This window comes from Dipodomys merriami, unplaced genomic scaffold, assembly GCF_024711535.1.
Source record: "Dipodomys merriami isolate MVZ:Mamm:240054 unplaced genomic scaffold, mDipMer1.0.p SCAF_6, whole genome shotgun sequence".
Taxonomy (NCBI): Eukaryota; Metazoa; Chordata; class Mammalia; order Rodentia; family Heteromyidae; genus Dipodomys; species Dipodomys merriami.
The window spans coordinates 64519918-64536750 of NW_027206179.1; the positions used below are offsets into that span (position 1 = coordinate 64519918).

The window sequence follows — 16833 nt, forward strand, 5'->3', positions numbered from 1 at the left end:
TAACTGCAAACGGTATGCTAGAAATATTTTTGTTTCCATTTCTTGGAGTCCTTTTCAATAAGCATCATTTTATATGGTCATATGCGCATAGCTATTTAGCGACTGTGATTCTCTGTTAAGAATATCCTAAGCAGTCTATGTTTCTTTGGGTCTGGCTTACTTTGCTTAATATAATTTGTTCCAAGTCTTTCCACTTCCTTATGAATGGGGCAATGTCATTCTTTCTGATGGGAGAATAAAATTCCATATATATCACATTTTCTCGATCCATTGATCTACTGAGGGGCATCTGGATTGATTCCACATCTTAGCTATGGTAAATAATGCTGCAATGAACATGCTTGTGCTGGGAGCTTTACTGTGGCCTTGTTGTGGTCATTTGGGTAAATGCTTAGGAGTGGGATTGCTGTCATAGGGAAACTCTACTTTAATCTCCATACTGCTTTCGAGAATGGCTGAAGCTTTCTTACATTGAGAAGTCCATATTCTCGCTCTCCTCATTTTTCTTGCCTGGGAAGGAGAACAGAACCTCAAAAAGCATAAGGCAGACCTCATAGCTAAGAGTCTTGAATGGAGGCTTTACCAATCTGTCAATAGCTAAGAGTCTTATCTGTACCTTCTCTGGCACTTTACCCTCACCTTGGCCTTTGCTCTCACTTTTCCTGTCTCATAATTCTTTATTTGGTGGAGAAAAAGAAGCTAAGACTCTAAGATGGTATCACAATTATATATAGTATGTATGTATGTATGTATGTATGTATATGTTACTTTTAATAGCCACTATCATTATATATTGATGGAAGGCAATACCACATTTAGAGAGACTGGGTTGCTTCCTCAGAAGAGGAGGAACTAAAAAGACAAAAATCAAATTTAAAAATGATCCATAGCCAGGTGGCAGGGGCCTGTAATGCTAAGCCATTCAAGAGGTTGAGATCCAAGTTCAAAGTCACCTGGTAGAAAAATCTGAGAGACTCCAGCCCCAATGAACCAGCAAAAAGCAGAACTGGAGGCATGGCTCAAAGATATAACATCTGCTTTGAATAAAAAAGCTAAGCAAGAGTACAAGGCCCTGAGTTCAAAAAAGAAAGGAAGAGAAAAAGAAAGGAAGGAAGGAAAAATTAAAATAACCCAAAACTGGTCCATAAAGGTAGTAGAGAGGTAGAACACTTGTTTAGCTTGCATGAGACCCTCTTTATGGAACAAGATTTGCTCTGAATCTTAGATCTGCTCTTTTGACAGTAATAATGTTGCTCGCTGCCTTATATTCTGGAAGAAGAACAAAGGAATATCAGAGAGATTGGGTACCTAAATCTCATTTATAGTTCTTTGACAGTCATAAATACTTGGTGCCATTTTGTGTTAAACCACAAATAGTAGAACAAATGGCTGATTGATCCTGTGTGGGACTATAATGGCAATGCTTATTATTACTCTTTTACAAGAATGACTTTGGAGACAAAGGAGGAAAGAGGAAATGGATTTAAGCAGGTAGTTACAAGTAGTATTAAAAGGGGGGAAAATGCTGTCCAAATGTGAACTAATAACACCACTGCCCATAAACAGGAAATGGCTTTATGTGGGTGGGTTTGCATGGAGCCAACTCTTTCCTTTCTTGCTGGTTAATTTGTGGCCTTGCAGAGTTCTAACAGCATTTCTGCAGTGCTAACTTATGACTATATTACCCATCCAGGGGCCGTTCTAAGGCCTGGCCTTTGGAAATGACAGATAATGGCCCACTGTGGTCACAGGGCTTCAGGATTTATTACTTTCAATTTTTTCCTTGTGCCAAGTAGTATTGGAAACTGACCCTTTACATTTTATCCCAAATAAACATGTCATATAAACTATCACATTGTCTCCAAGTTGAACATTCCTTTTAGAAAAAAAACCTTTTAATAAATGACTGGGAATAAAAGTTTAAACAGAGGCAAAAGTCTCTGTTCTAAATCTCCCTTTTCCGATGCAGAATTACCCTCCTAAATTCTAGAATGTGAACTCCTGGGATCCCAACATTCCAACTGCAACGCAGTTTGTGGGTCCCCAACTCCCCAAAACGTTGCTCAGTACTACCTTTTCTCCCACAGTTGGCATGAGCGCATTCATCTTATTTCCTGGATGGGTAGGGAAACCAAATAGCTACTAAGTAGTCATCGTCGTCATCATAGTAGTTGTGTATGTGTGTGTGTGTCGCACATGGTCACACGCATGTGCATGTACACACACACACCAGGACTGGGGCTTGGTCTCGGGGTTTTGCACTCTTGCTTAGCTTGATCACTCAAGACTGGCACTCTACCACTTAAGCCGCAGCTCTACTTCTGATTTTTGCTGATTAACTTGGGATGAATCTCTCAGATTTGTCTGCCTGGTCTGGCTTTGAATGATGGTCTTCACATTTTAGCCTCCTTAGTAGCTAGGATTACTTGCATAAGCCACCAGTACCTGGCTAGATAATACATTTCAGTGCATTTGTTGGTATTTGTTCCTCCATTTCTTCTTCTATGGTACCCAGTGCAAGCCCAATTGCCCAAGTAGCTTGTATTCTCTGTGAGTTCTGGCACATGTGGCTGGGAGGTTTGTCCATTCCAGTGACTGTCATTTGTGGGTTTACTGCCTTTAGGTTTGCATGGCATGAGGGACTGATGAAAGCTTTCAATCTGCAAGAACAAATGTTGAGCCTCAACAAATGTTGAGTTTACTGGCTCGCCCTTAATGTGAAATATTAAATGGATTCCAGAGAACAAAGCAGACCACCACCTCGCATGGGTATCATTCCTACCCATGACTTTATAAAAGCACTGACACAAAAGAAGCAAGGCCTTTGGCCATTGTTAAAATCCAGGGCTGTAAGAAAGCCTTTTTCTAGAGGATACTTCCTATTTGACCCATAAACCAATAGTTCCTAGTCCTAATAGACTGACCAATACTATACTAATGATGCGAATGGATGTGCCCATTGGTATTCCAACTATACTTCCATTAGCCAATTTCAGCTTTGTATTCTCATCAGTCAGCATATTTCCATGCACATGCAATGACTCATAAAATCAAGACATCACTCCTTAGTCACAAGTTCTCAGTCTGGGAGGCAATAGACAGGAGGCCACTTGCTCCCAGCCAGCAGGGCTGTCTGACAGTGGCATAAAAGTGACACACCTTGTTCAGATGGTGGGCTGTCCTGCCCAATGTGTTCATGTCCTCACGGCTAGGGGACAGTGGTTGATCACACCGAATAGACCACTATGCTTCTCCTCCCAGTGTGCATTGTAAGAATCAAAATCTTCTGTTACAGTAGTTGTTTCCTTTTGGTCAATCTTGTGAGAATTGTTTTTCTGTAAAGTTCCTGCTTTGGCCAGGTGGCTTGGTCCAGGTTAATTGTATTTTAGTTACATCCTATTACTGTTTGTTTCTTTCTTTCTTTCTTTTTGGTTGGTTCTGGGGCCTAAATTCTGGGCCTGGGCACTGTCCCTCAGCTCTTCAGCTCAAGGCTAATGCTTTACCACTTGAGCCACAGTGTCACTTCCGGCTTTTTCTGCTTATGTGGTGCTGAGGAATCGAACCCAGGGCCTCATGCATGCAAGGCAAGCGCTCTACCACGGAGCCACCTTCCCAGCCCCTACTGTTTCATTTTAATTAAGATATCCTTTTACAAGTTCAGCCTCTGGTCCTGGGGCTTAAACTCTAGGCCTTGGCACTATCCCTGAGCTTTCATGCTCAAGGCTAGTGTTCCACTACCTGAGCCACACGTTCACTTTCAACTTTTTGGTGATTAACTGGAGACAGGAAATCTCATGAAATTTCCTGCCTGGGCTGGCTTCACACCATGATCCTCAGATCTCAGCCTCCTGAGTAGAAGTGAGCCACAGGTGCTGAGTAGTTTATTGAACATTATTCTTGTTAACTAAAACATCCTATTCCTGTTAACTAAGTCATATCTCATTAATTTTGGTCCTTCTAACTAGCCAATCAAGATTTTTGAACCTAAATTCTGATCAATCAGAATGAAGGGAAGTATTGTGCTAGGGATAAAACCCAGGTGTAGCTTTCCTGTCCAACACACTTGCAATCTTGCCTTCTTGTCAGTAGCATGACTCTTCTGAAAAAGTAAACTTTGCCTTGGAGTTGATGTCCTTATTTCTTTACAGTATCCAGATAACCTAAGACATTTCCAGAATGTAATAGCCTCTCACTGCACTTCAGCCCAGCTTCCTAGCAACGTGCAAACTCTCCTGACAGCCACTAAGCACGTACAGTGACAGAAGTTACCTTCACATGAAACATAAAGGTGCAAAGACTCCATGGAGCAGAGGTCAGGGTGGATTCCCGTTCTGAAGCACCCAGCACAGGGCCGGGTTGTCTCTGCCCTTCACTGACGTTACTGATGGCCAAATGCAATGAGTGACAGAAGAGCTTGAGGATGTGAGGGTAGGAAATGGGGAGACAGAGAAAAGCAAACAATTCCAGTCTCAAGCATTTTGGATAAAGGATATAGCCTATAATCAATTCTCACTGGTAAAATAACTGGTGTGGATTCTGCCTTTAAAAGTTTTTTGTGTTGGCACTGGGGCCTGAACTCAGGGCCTGGGCACTGTCACTGAGCTTTTGTGCTCAAGGCTAGTCCTTTAAAACTTGAGCCACAGTCTACTTCTGGCCTATTGCTGGTTAATTTGGGATATCAGTCTCTTACATTTGTCTGCCTGGGCTAGCTTAACATCATGATCCTCAGATCTCAGCTTATTGAGTAGCTACGTTATAGGAAACTAGCTGATGACCTTTCCAGTACTCTAAGTTAGTCTTTAAAACACAAAGCATGTAAATTTCTGTGGTTTAACTTGCAAGAAAGTATGTATCTCAACATAAAGAGCTGCCCCCAGGAGAGAGAGAGGTCTGTTTGAATGTCCTGGCAAAGAAGGAAAAAGAAAATACATGTGCTAGATGTGCCACTCAGCACGAGTCCTTCCTGTCCTGCTCCTCCTTTCCCTCCCTATGAAAGCTCTTGTATTCCCAGATGAAGCTTTCAGGAGACCATCCTTCTGCCTTCTCCAGGGATAGCTTAGAATGACTGGTTCTTTCCTGGTAGCAATTGACTCATGAGCATTTGTCTTGGAGTGTCAGGCAGCCTGGACCTATTCTGGTAACAAGAACAGGACTAGAGGCTTTTGCCTTTGAGAAGACTAAATTGGAGAAAAATAAACTTGGATCTGAACATCAAATGCTCAGTCTGTTAGGAGGAAGGAATCAGGCATAAGAATGGTCTGGGGATGCCTGTGTTTTTCAGGGCTGTGTCCTTCTTGGTAAGGAGAGCAACAATCCAGTCACCATGTTAGGAACCCTATGTAGCCTGAGCTCAGAGAAGCCAAGACCCAAACAAAACAAAGCTAAGGCAGGCTAAGCTAAACAGGCATGCAAGATGGCAGAGAGCTTGGAGAGAAATGAGCATGGTTTGGGAGCATCTGTCCTTAATTTGTCTCCCTGATCTACAACTTCCCACCTTGAGCAAGTCGGTTTCCTTGTGTTATTTAAGAATACTGAGGCTCACCTCAATTTTCTCAATTGTTCTGTAAAATGGAGATAGTTGACTTGATTTGAGGGTTACTGTGATCATCTTGACAATGGGATTAAATTAAAAAAAATCATATCTTGACACACCCTGATAGTTAAAAGACATTCAATAAATACAGAAGTATAAAAATATTTCTCTCAGCCAGGAGCCAATGGCTCCTGCCTGTAATCCTAGCTACTCAGGAGACTGAGATGGGAGGATCATAGTTTGAAGCCAGAGCAGGTAGGAAAGTCTATGATAATTCATTTCCAATTATCCACCAAAAAGCCAGAAGTGGAGCTGTGGCTCAGGTGGTAGAGCACCTTTCTTGAGCATAGAAACTAAGGAACAATGTTCACATCTTGAGTTCAAATCCCTGGACCTGTGCAAAGCTTAAAACAAAATCCAGTTCTCTCCAAAAGGATTGTTAAACCATTAGGAGCTCTTAGGTTACCTGAAGTAGGATAGACATTTACAAGACAAAAGGTCTTTGTACCCCTCTCCCCCCTCCTCCCAGAGATGGTGTGAATTCTTCCTGTGACAGCCTTTAGCAGCCAGCTGTGCTGAGAAATGGAATCAAGAGCAAACTTTACCTATCGATTCATTTCCCACATATTTTCCTTCCTATATTCTTCTTGTCTTTGCGCAGCTCTCCTTTATCTTCTTACTCCTCTGAAGTTTATTGTACTTTGCTGAAGATACACACACACACACACACACACACACACACACACACACACACACACACACACATGTCAGACTGAGCAATTGCCTGAGTTACTTTTCTCCTGTGTAATGTGTATATAGCACACATTAATAAACTTGTTGTTTCTGTCTTGTTAATATAGCTTGGGGTTGCTGGAGTCTATTTTAACGTGGACTTTCAAGGTTTGGGGAAAATATCTTGCCTTCATTTAGGAATGATACATTTATGGTCTGATAGCGAAGGTAGCCTGGGGCATCTCTCCTGCTTAAGAAATAGGAATGAGACTTAATTTACATACGTGAAATGCCATGTACAGTATGGAGAGAGGGGTGCCCATACTGCATCTTAAACTCATGCTCTCACTTGGCTTTTGTGTTCAAGGCTGGTGTTCTACCTTTTAAGCCATGTATTCCACTTCTGGCTTTTTTGTTGGTTAATTGGAGATAAAAATCTCACATTGAGTTTTCTGATTGGGCTTACTTCTAAACAGTTTATCCTCAGATCTTGGCCTCCTGAGTAGCTAAGATTACTGGTATGAGCAGCCAATCACCTGGCTTGTAAATATAAACATGCATATATATATATATATATTTCCTCCACATGTGCTCTTAAACTCTTCAAAGACAGATTTTATCCATTTTATTTTTGCATAGGTGTCAGGGAAACTGACCTTTAGTATTAAACATGGTGCCTGGCCATGAGGGGCTGTAGTCTAGGGAGGAGAATGGGATGGACAGCAGTGTGACACGTGTCATCCTGTATGCTGAGGAAGCAGAGCAGCCGAGAGCCACTGTGGGAATAAGACTCCTCCATGGAGTAAAGGTCTAGACTGTGTAGGACACAAGTGATGGGAGACTTGGGTTTTCTAGAAAGCCCTGTGAGGTTTGGGGTAAGAGGGGGAGGAGGGCAGGTCAGGAAGAGGCTTTGGAAGTCACTAGAACTCTCATGGGTTCTGTGGACCATGAGTAGCAGGAATCAGCTGGCAGTGGCAGGAGGCCCTGGGGCCAGCTTGAATTCTACTTACCCTCTGAACGATGGAAAGCTATGGAAGTTTCTCCTTATAGTTGTTTTGATATATACTTTTGCATGCAAAAACTTTTCTGGTACTATGGAAGGAAATAATAGAGTAAAAAATAATTTCTTCCCTTATCCCAGACACTCCCTTCTAGACACAAACAACTGTTTGCACTGAAGAGAAATACATTGCCTATTACAAATGGGTTTTAACCAAAGAGATAATGTCAGAGTCAGAATTTAAATACAACCTAGTGTTGGCACAGAGGAGGATGGACTTAGGGACAAGAAAGGGGGAAAAGAGACTGCTGAAGATGTTTTGGCAATAGAAGGAACTAAGTCACTTTAGGAATAAGGAGGAGAAAAAATTATCCTACATTACCAAATAGTAGCCCATAAGCCTGAACCTTACTGGGCTGAGAAATATAAGCAGAGGGAGAGGAGGTATAGAAGCTGCATGAGGTCACTCCATGGAGATCCTGCATGGAGCGTCAATACCGACATGAAGTTGTGGTTGAGAGTGTACATTGTCTCCAAATCTTTTTCTTTTATGAGTAGTCCTCTCCAAGTTTTTACCACAATGGTTTTCCCTCTGGTGGCTTCATTACCAGCCTCCCTTGCAGCTACATGAGGCTTCATGACTGGATGTGAAACAGTGAAAGTCCAACCTCTAGTTCAGATCTGGAAAGGCCTTTCTTCCTCTTTCCTTCTCTTAGAGTGAAATATTCTCTTTGTGTGTATTAGGCTCAATCACATGGGCAGAACAACAATATTGAGATTGTGGAGCCAGGTACGTGATACCCGTCTGGGGCTGGTACATTCAGTCATCTGAGTTTCTAGCTTTTAGACTATTACATGAGAGAAAATATCTTTCTATCTTATCTCTTCCATTGTGCTTGGGGTCTTGCTGTTACAGAAGCTGAGCTGGCACATAAACTAAGGTAGGTACACGAAAGAGAGGCAGGGGTTTGCTTTGAGGTGGGGAGTATGTGGTAGGTAGAAACAATTGTTTCAACCATGAAAAATTGTTCTGCCATGGCTTGCAAGAGGTGAGAGCTTCAGAGAGAGAGACAAGTGCTCCAGACACGGACTGAAGAGCTGGTAGATATAGCTGAAGCCATAGGGGAGATGAATCATCAAATTACAAAAACCATGAAAAAAAACCAAGGTATTTTAAGAAGAACGTGCAATGCATTCTATCTTACAACTATTTGCTTTAGTGTGTGTCTTCCTGCTTGACTGAATCCTCTGATTTCTGGGATTATAACTCCTTCACTTCTGAATCAAACACATAGAGTATTTTCAGAAAAGACAGCCAAACATACATTAAGAAGGGCAATAGACAGTGGAATCACTCCTCCCCTCCCTCTGCTCATACTTCATACCCAGGACCACAATACTTTACAATTTAGCAAAGAGTTTGCTTCCTATTTTTCCATATCATGGCTGTAGACAAACAATGAGTGAGGTGGAACTTATGGCAAACTTGAAGGCGCCATCTACCCAAGTGAAGGGGCAGGAACTTTTAGTAAAATACTACTACTACTACTACTACTACTACTATCACTACTACTAATTCCATTAAAAACAGGCCACAGGCACTTCACAAAGCAAGAATACAATTACAGATTAAGAAGTGCTTGTCAGGTGCCAGTGGCTCACGCCTGTAATCTTAGCCACTCAGGAGGATGAGATCTGAGGATCTCCATTCGAAGCCAGCCTGGGCAGGAAAGTTTGTGAGACTCTTATCTCCAATAAATTACTCAAAAAATCTGAAGATAGTGCTGGGGCTCAAGTGGTAGAGTTCTAGCCTTGAGCAAAAGAAGCATAGAGAGCACCCAGGCCGAGTTCAAGCCCTCAGACCAGCAAAACAAACAGAACAGGGCTTATTAGTGGTCAGGAAAATGCAAATTAAAGCCATAATGCATTACTCTTTTTTTTTTTTTAGTTGGTCGTGGGGCTTGAACTCTGGGCTTGGGCGCTGTCCCTGCACTCTTCAGCTCAAGGTGAGTGCTCTACCGCTTGAGCCACAGCACCACTTCCAGATTTCTAGTGGTTTATTGGAGATAAGTCTCACGGACTTTCCTGCCCGGGCTGGCTTTGTACCTCAATCTTCAGATCTCAGTCTCCTGAGTAGCTAGGATTACAGGCATGAGCCATCGGCGCCCAGCTTGCATTACTTTTTTTGACCCTACTAGAAAGACTAAAGTAACAACAACAAAATTATTACTAAAGGTTGGCAAGAATGTGAACTGGAACTCTTAAACTATGCAGAGAAAACACAAACTTTTATAATCTATTTCCAAGAATTGTTATTTTTCCCCTAAAATTATTCTTATATCGGTCCCACAACCTAGCAATTCTATATGTAGGGAATTACTGAAAGAATGAAAATGTCTATGACCACAAAAAGACTGGTATAAGGATATTAATAACAGTCTTAATTTTAACAGCAACAGGTGGAAACAACCCAACAGTCCACTAGCAGAAAAACTCAAACTCATTACACTCATGTAAAAAGAACAGTATTCAACAAAGAAAGAAGAAATTCCCAATTCACCCAGCGATGCGAATGAATTTCTTATATACAGCAAAAGCATCAGACACAAAGGCACATATAGTCATTCACCATTTACCTCCTAAAAGATAGATTTTTATGGTTACGGGAACCATAAATAATATATTCTCATGTGTGCACCAATAATTACTGATAGATCATTACAAGGAGCAGGACAGGACTGTATGCTGTTTGATGCTATTTAAATGAAATCCAGGAACAATTTGATCATTTTAATATGAAATGTGCCCTTGATATGAAATGTGTTGAAGGTCCCAGGCTGGAGGTCCTATTTTAGAAGATGCTAGAAGCTTTATGGAGGCTAAATTTGAGTGCTAACATGTCCATTCAGTTGTATTAACATAATTTTTGTTGTACTCTTCCCTTTACTCACATGTATCTTTTTTTCTAGAAGAGTCAGAATATATTTATAATAGTTCTTAAGATTTCTTGTCTGCCAATGCCAGCCAGCATCTGGGTCATTTCAACCCAATTTCTACTGACCACTTTTGCCTGGGTCATACATTACATCCTGCTTCTTTGTACATCTAAACAAAAAACAAACAAAAAACAAAAAACATTGCCGAACCTTGTGGATGGCATTATTTTGCAATTGTCTTCTTTTAATTATTTTTTTCGGGCCATTAAATTCCTGAATACTTTGATCCTATCAGATTTGCTTCATTCTCTGCTAGGATGAGTTATTTTTTTTCTTTCTTTTCTTTTTTTAGACTGTTGTATTTTATTTGATATAGTCTTGAAAAATATAACAGGATTTCCAGAGATCTTTATTGTTGATGTGTTATTTTTTTTAATCATGTCTTTTTAGCTCTAGAGAGACTCATTCCAAAAGTTGTGGTCCTTGCTTCTCAAGACTGCCTTTCTAGGGTCTGGCTGAATTGCTCCACAGGCTCAGTGTAAGCTGCCACCCTGGCAAAACTGTATCTCCCCTCTCCCAGCTCCACAGAACCTGCAGAACCTCCAATAGCTCTCAGAGCGGCAGCATCGCCCTCTGCAGGCCTCTCTGCATTAGTGCTTCCTGTAATTCTAGGAGCACCTAGGAACTACATGCAAATACCTGTGTCCCTTCCCTGGCCCAGCTGAGATGGTTCTAAAGCTCATCCCACCCTTTCTACCCACTTAGCTCATCCAGTACTCTGGAATCTGCCTCCTCAGTTCAGTGAGACCGTGGCCACCGTCCAGAGAATATGCCTGGGCCTACGTCTGGAGAGTGGAGTGGCCGCAGGCAGAAAGCTGAGGTTAACAAGTAAGTTCACTGTGCTTCTCTTTTCACAGGGCTATGGCATCAATTGCCCAATGCTTGGGAGCAGTTGCCTGCTGATATTTTCTCTCCCAGGGAGAGCTTTGCTGGAGCCATTACCATCTATACTATACAGTTGATCTTGGTGAACTGACAACCTCTGAGAACAAATTTGGTTTTCTGGGTAGTTTTGCCTTTAATGAGAGATACCTTTCATTCTAAATTAATTAATTGGACTTCTGGTTTCCCTTTTCCTATGACCCCAGGGCCTAGGCTGTGCAAATGCTTGTCTATTTTTCAGTCATACCTCCAGTTTAAGGAGCCCTGATATCTGGAATGGAATCATTTTTGCCCCAAACTAGTAAGTCTTGCATGGTTGCTTAAATGCAGACCTGGTCTCACTACCCACCTTCTATGATTTCCCAAAGATTAGCCATTTCACTGACAACCTGCAATTTTTATCTAAGAGTGACATGAATATTGAACAGCAATATACTTCAATTTTTATACTACTCTATTCCTATCAACTGCTAAATAAAGCAAATAAATGAATAGTATTCTTAAATACATAAATGGGATGCTCTGATGTAATCTGTGGTTCTTTGGGTAAATGAGAAAAAGTCACAATAGCCATAAATATGACAAGATAAATCAAAGTTAAAAACTTGCCAAGAAGACATGGTAGTTCATATCCATAATCCTAGGTATTAAGGAAGCTGAGATCTGAGGATCTTACTTTGAAGCCAACCTGGGAAGGAAAGTCCTTAAGACTCTCATCTCCAATTTACCATCAAAATACCAGATGTGGAGCTGTAGCGCAGCTAGCCTTGAGCAAAAGAGCTCAGGGGCAGCATCCAGGCCCTGAGTTCAAGCTAAAAGTTCCAGGACTGGCACTGGCACTGGCACTGGCACTGGCACTGGCACACACACACACACACACACACACACACACACACACACGTCATATTTCAAACACCAGCCTTGCATAAATTACTTTTTTGCAAGTAATTTTAAGTGTTTTATATATAACACATACTCATTTGTTTCACTCCTCTGGCTTAGTGACAGCCAAGTAGAAAACCTGTCTTCCTGTTAAGACAGTGACATCAGTAATGCCATCTTTGTCAATGATCAAGTGCATGGGGAAATTGCCTGTCACAAATGTCTACATTTCCTCTGGGTTGAGCTGCTGTACCCTTAATGCCTTTTCTAGAGTCTTGTGTAAGTTACAGACCTTCCTTGAATTTCTAGTCTGCTATCACCTCCTTACTCCAAATCTTGATTACAGCTGTTCCTTGGTATTAAAGGCAGCCCAGTTCTAGGACTCTAGGTGATACCAAAATGCAAAGATGTTCAAGTGCCAGAAATGAAATGTATTTTCAAAGAACCTATGTATGTGCTTCCATATATTTTAAATAATGTCTAGATGACTATCAAATGCAATGTAAAATAATTTGTAAATAGTCATACTACAACATTTAGTGACATGACAAGAAATGAATCTATATGTTCAGGACAGATAGAATAGATGCATTTTTTTCAACTGTTTTTTATGTATAGTTACTATCTCCCTCTTTCCCTCCCTTTCTCCTTTCTTCCCTCCCTCCTTCACCCCCTTCCTTTTTGTGCTGGTACTGGGTCTAGTCTTTTCACAAGGCTAGCACTCTGCCATTTGAACTCAATCTCCACTTCTGGCCTTTTGGTAGTCAACTGGCTGGCCTTGAACTATGATCCTCAGATCTCAGACTCTTGAGTAGCCAGAATTTATAGGCATGAGCCACCAGCACACAGCTTTCTGCAGTTTCTGGAATCCAAGGATGTGAAATCCATAGATATAGAGGGAAAACTACCTTCTGTGTGACAGAGGTGTTCCTAGAGTTAGAACCTTTGTCACATTCCCTTTTTCCTCTTGGCATAGTAAAGGATCATTCCCTGGATTCATTAAGTTTATAATCTTGAATGAAACAGTGACTTATTCATATTCATTGTGCTAAGTACTGACTCAAGATGCACAGAAAAATGAGAGTGGATCCATGAACACAAAAACTCCCAACTGTGTTGATTGCATTTGCATAACTTGTGTGTGACTGCAATTTACAACATATGTTGTGCAAACGTTTTTCAGCAACGTCCAGGTTAAATCTATAATATGCCATGTCTTTTTCTTGCTATTTATTATCTTCCTCCAGACATTATTTAGATATAGCACGAAGGCAGCCTGGTATGGTCATGTCAGAAAGAGATAAGAAGGCAGCTAACAGAGCTGCTGTTTTGCTTCATCGTTTATGTGATTTGAGGTTTGCTTGCTTCAACTCTCTGTAGCTACCGTGTATTTGCTGTTAATGTGGTGGTGGTGTTATCTCCCTTACCTATGCCCTATGGTTGTTGGTAGAATCAAAAGAAATAATACACATCAAAGGAGCTTATAAATTATAGGCTACCATTTATTTATTTGATTTTTATAGAGCCCCAAATCAATGGAGGGATGGAGGGAGAAGGATCTGCATTTTGAGAAGTTGCTCAGCCCCAGGGGGTTTTAGGGAAAGCCCTCCATGTCAAATCAAAGGATTAGAAATCTGAGGTTTTTTTTTTTTTTTCTCTCTTCTTGTTTAGTTTTCTGTGGTGTTGAGGATGGAACCTGGGTCATCATACTAATGAAGCACATATTCTACCACTGAGCCCCTCCCAGCCCTAGACATGAGAGTGTATAATTATCTATGTATGAGTGTACTTGTATGCATGTGAGCCAAACTGAGACTTGAACTCAAGGCCTTGTGCTTTTGCTTGGCTTGTTTAAGATGAACACTCAAGTACTTGAGCCATACCTCCACTTCTGGCTGTTTTTCTGGTTAACTGAAGATAAGGGTCTCATGGACTTTCCTGCCTGGGTTGGCTTTGAACCTTGATCCTCAGATCTTAGCTTCCTGAATGGTTAGGATTATAAGCATGAGCCACTTGTGACTGGCTAATCCAATTATCTTTATTCAGAAAAGATTAAATATTTTAGGAGCGCACAAAACAAACATCTACATTAAAATAGCTAGAATGTGCTATGCATGTAGATGTAGCAGAATTTTATAAATGTGCTGCTGACAATTGGAATGTCTTTGTCTCAAAAAAAAAAAAGGTGTAGTAGTTTTTCGAAATTGTAGCTGATAATGTATTTTCCATGGCAACCAACCCTAGTCTCTGGTACATTTCAGGGAGTTAGTGGTTCTGATATTACATGGGTAAGTATCTGTTTGGGAGAGAAGCTAAAATTGCTCTGGAAAAATTGCATTTACGAGAATAAAATTTAATCATAGTAGTTGACATCATTGGTTTAAATTTTTCCCAGCTTAGAACAGATATTTTTTTTCCTATAAGAGGAGGAGAATTCCTGGATGAAGTAATGCTGCATGGCCCAGCTCACAAGGAAATCAGAATATTTGAAGCTGTGTTGCCACATTCATTTTCTGACAAGATATTAAACTGTGTAAACCAAATTTTTTTTCAAATAAAGACTCCCTCTCTATCTGATTTTGCACAACAGTGCTGAGTATATTTTCGGTGGCTTCCCAAATTTTGTTGGGCAAATAGTAGGAGAAAACTCTGGTGATAAGAGAATTGTACATCCTACAAAATTTGCTATCTTGTATTCTCATTCAAAGCTATTTAAAAGAAATATACCTCAAGTTGCAAAGCACCAGCCTGAGAGGGAAAAGCCAAATGAAAGTACAAGGCCCTGAGTTCCAACCATACCACCAACACATACACACACACACACACACACACACACACACACACACACACACACACACACACACACACACAGAAATAGATATTTGTTCTCAAAGCTGTCTAACTGCCTATACGTCTATCATTCATCCATCCATTTATCTATCATCATCTATCTATTCTAACTTGACTTGTGGTTACCTCTTGTGAACCACATGTTACTAAGAAGTATTCTTTTCTGGTTTTTGTTTTGTTGTCTTGTGCTGGTTTGGGGCTTACACTCAGTACCTGGGTAGAGTTCCTGAGCTTTTTTGCCCAAGGCTAGCACTCTCCCACTTGAGCCACAGTTCCACTTGCTACTTTTTGGGTAGTTAATTGGAGATAAGAGTCTCATGGACTTTGCTGCCTGGCCTGGCTTTGAACCATGGTCCTCAGATCTCAGTCCCCTGAGCAGCTAGGATTACAGGTGGGAGCTACCAGAGCTTGGTCACTTGTGTATTTTTTTTTTTTTTGGTCCAGTTGTGGGGCCTGAACTCTGGGCCTGGGCGCTGTCCCTCAGCTCTTCAGCTCAAGGCTAGCGCTCTACCACTTGAGCCACAGCACCACTTCTGGCTTTGTTTTCTGCTTATGTGGTGCTGAGGAATCAAACCCAGGACCTCATGCATGCAAGGCAAGCACTCTACCACCACTGAGCCACCTTCCCAGCCCTGTATTTTTTTTTAAATTTCTCCTTCCAGTTCTGGTTTTTCTTAATTGTGTTTGGTATCTCTATTGTTAAGTTATTGTTTTAGCTTTTTGATAAATTGGTAAATATAAAAAATAATAACTATATAATAACTATTTTAGGATTATAAAGGTGAGCTACAGAGAGGTTACAGTTACATAACTCAAGGAATGAGTATATTTCTTTCTGGACAATGTCACCATAATTGCTATCTTAATCCCTAGTAATATTCTAAAGTTTGCTTTATGTGGTTTGAATGCAGATCCTTTTACATTAAGTTATTTATGTCCATTTAAATAGGTTTCTTTAGGTAGCACATAATTGAGTCTTGGTTTTATTTTGTGTGTGTGTGTGTGTGTGTGTGTGTGTGTGTGTGTGTGTGTGTGTGTGTGTGTGTGTGTGTTTATGTCTATGTTTTATGCTGGTCCTAAGGCTTGAACTCAGGGTTTGGGTAATGTCCCTGAGCTTTTTTGCTCAGGGATAACCCTGTACCACTTTAGCCACATCTCTACTCTGGCATTTTTGGTGCTTAACTGGAGATGAGTCTCACGGACTTTCCTGCCAGGGCTGGCTTTGAACCATGATCCTCAGATCTCAGCCTCCTGAATAGCTAGGATTACAAGTATGAACTACCAGCACTGAGTCTTGCTTTTTTATACAATCTGACAAACTTTGGCTCATTATTGATGTTTTTAGAAAAAATGCTTTTAGCAATCAGAAAACATGTATAATTCTGTTTGGTTATAATGTCCATTTTTGAATTGCCTTGTTTGTGTGTGTGTGTGTGTGTGTGTGTGTGTGTGTGTGTGTGTGTGTGTGTGTGTGTGTGTGTGTGTGTGTGTGTGTGTGTGTGTGTGTGTTGGGGTTGGGGGCTCAGGGCCTATACTCTACTTCCAGCCTTTTGGTAGTTAACTGGGGATAAGTCTCTCAAGGACTTTCCTGTGGTGCTAGCTTAGAGATTCAATCTTTAGATCTCAGCCTTCTAAGTAGCTAGAATTATAGGTGTTAGCCAGGAGTGCGTGGCTTCCTCATTACTTTTTATCATCAGCCTTGTTATTCTTTTTTTTGGGGGGGGTCGGGTCGTGGGGCCTGAACTCTGGGCCTGGGCGCTGTCCCTCAGCTCTTCAGCTCAAGGCTAGCGCTCTACCACATGAGCCACAGCGCCACTTCTGGCTTTTTTTTCTGCTTATGTGCTGCTGAGGAATCGAACCCTCATGCATGTAAGGCAAGCGCTCTACCACTGAGCCACCTTCCCAGCCCAGCCTTGTTATTCTTTTACTATTGAGTCTCTTTGTAATCACACTTAATT

General features: G+C 41.2%; 1 protein-coding gene across 5 annotated transcripts in view; it reads right to left on the bottom strand.

The window, feature by feature from the left end:
* The window catches only part of Mtus2 (microtubule associated scaffold protein 2), a 577850-nt gene that overhangs the window by 31703 nt on the left and 529314 nt on the right, over positions 1–16833 (bottom strand). The gene's annotated exons all lie outside the window — the stretch shown is intronic.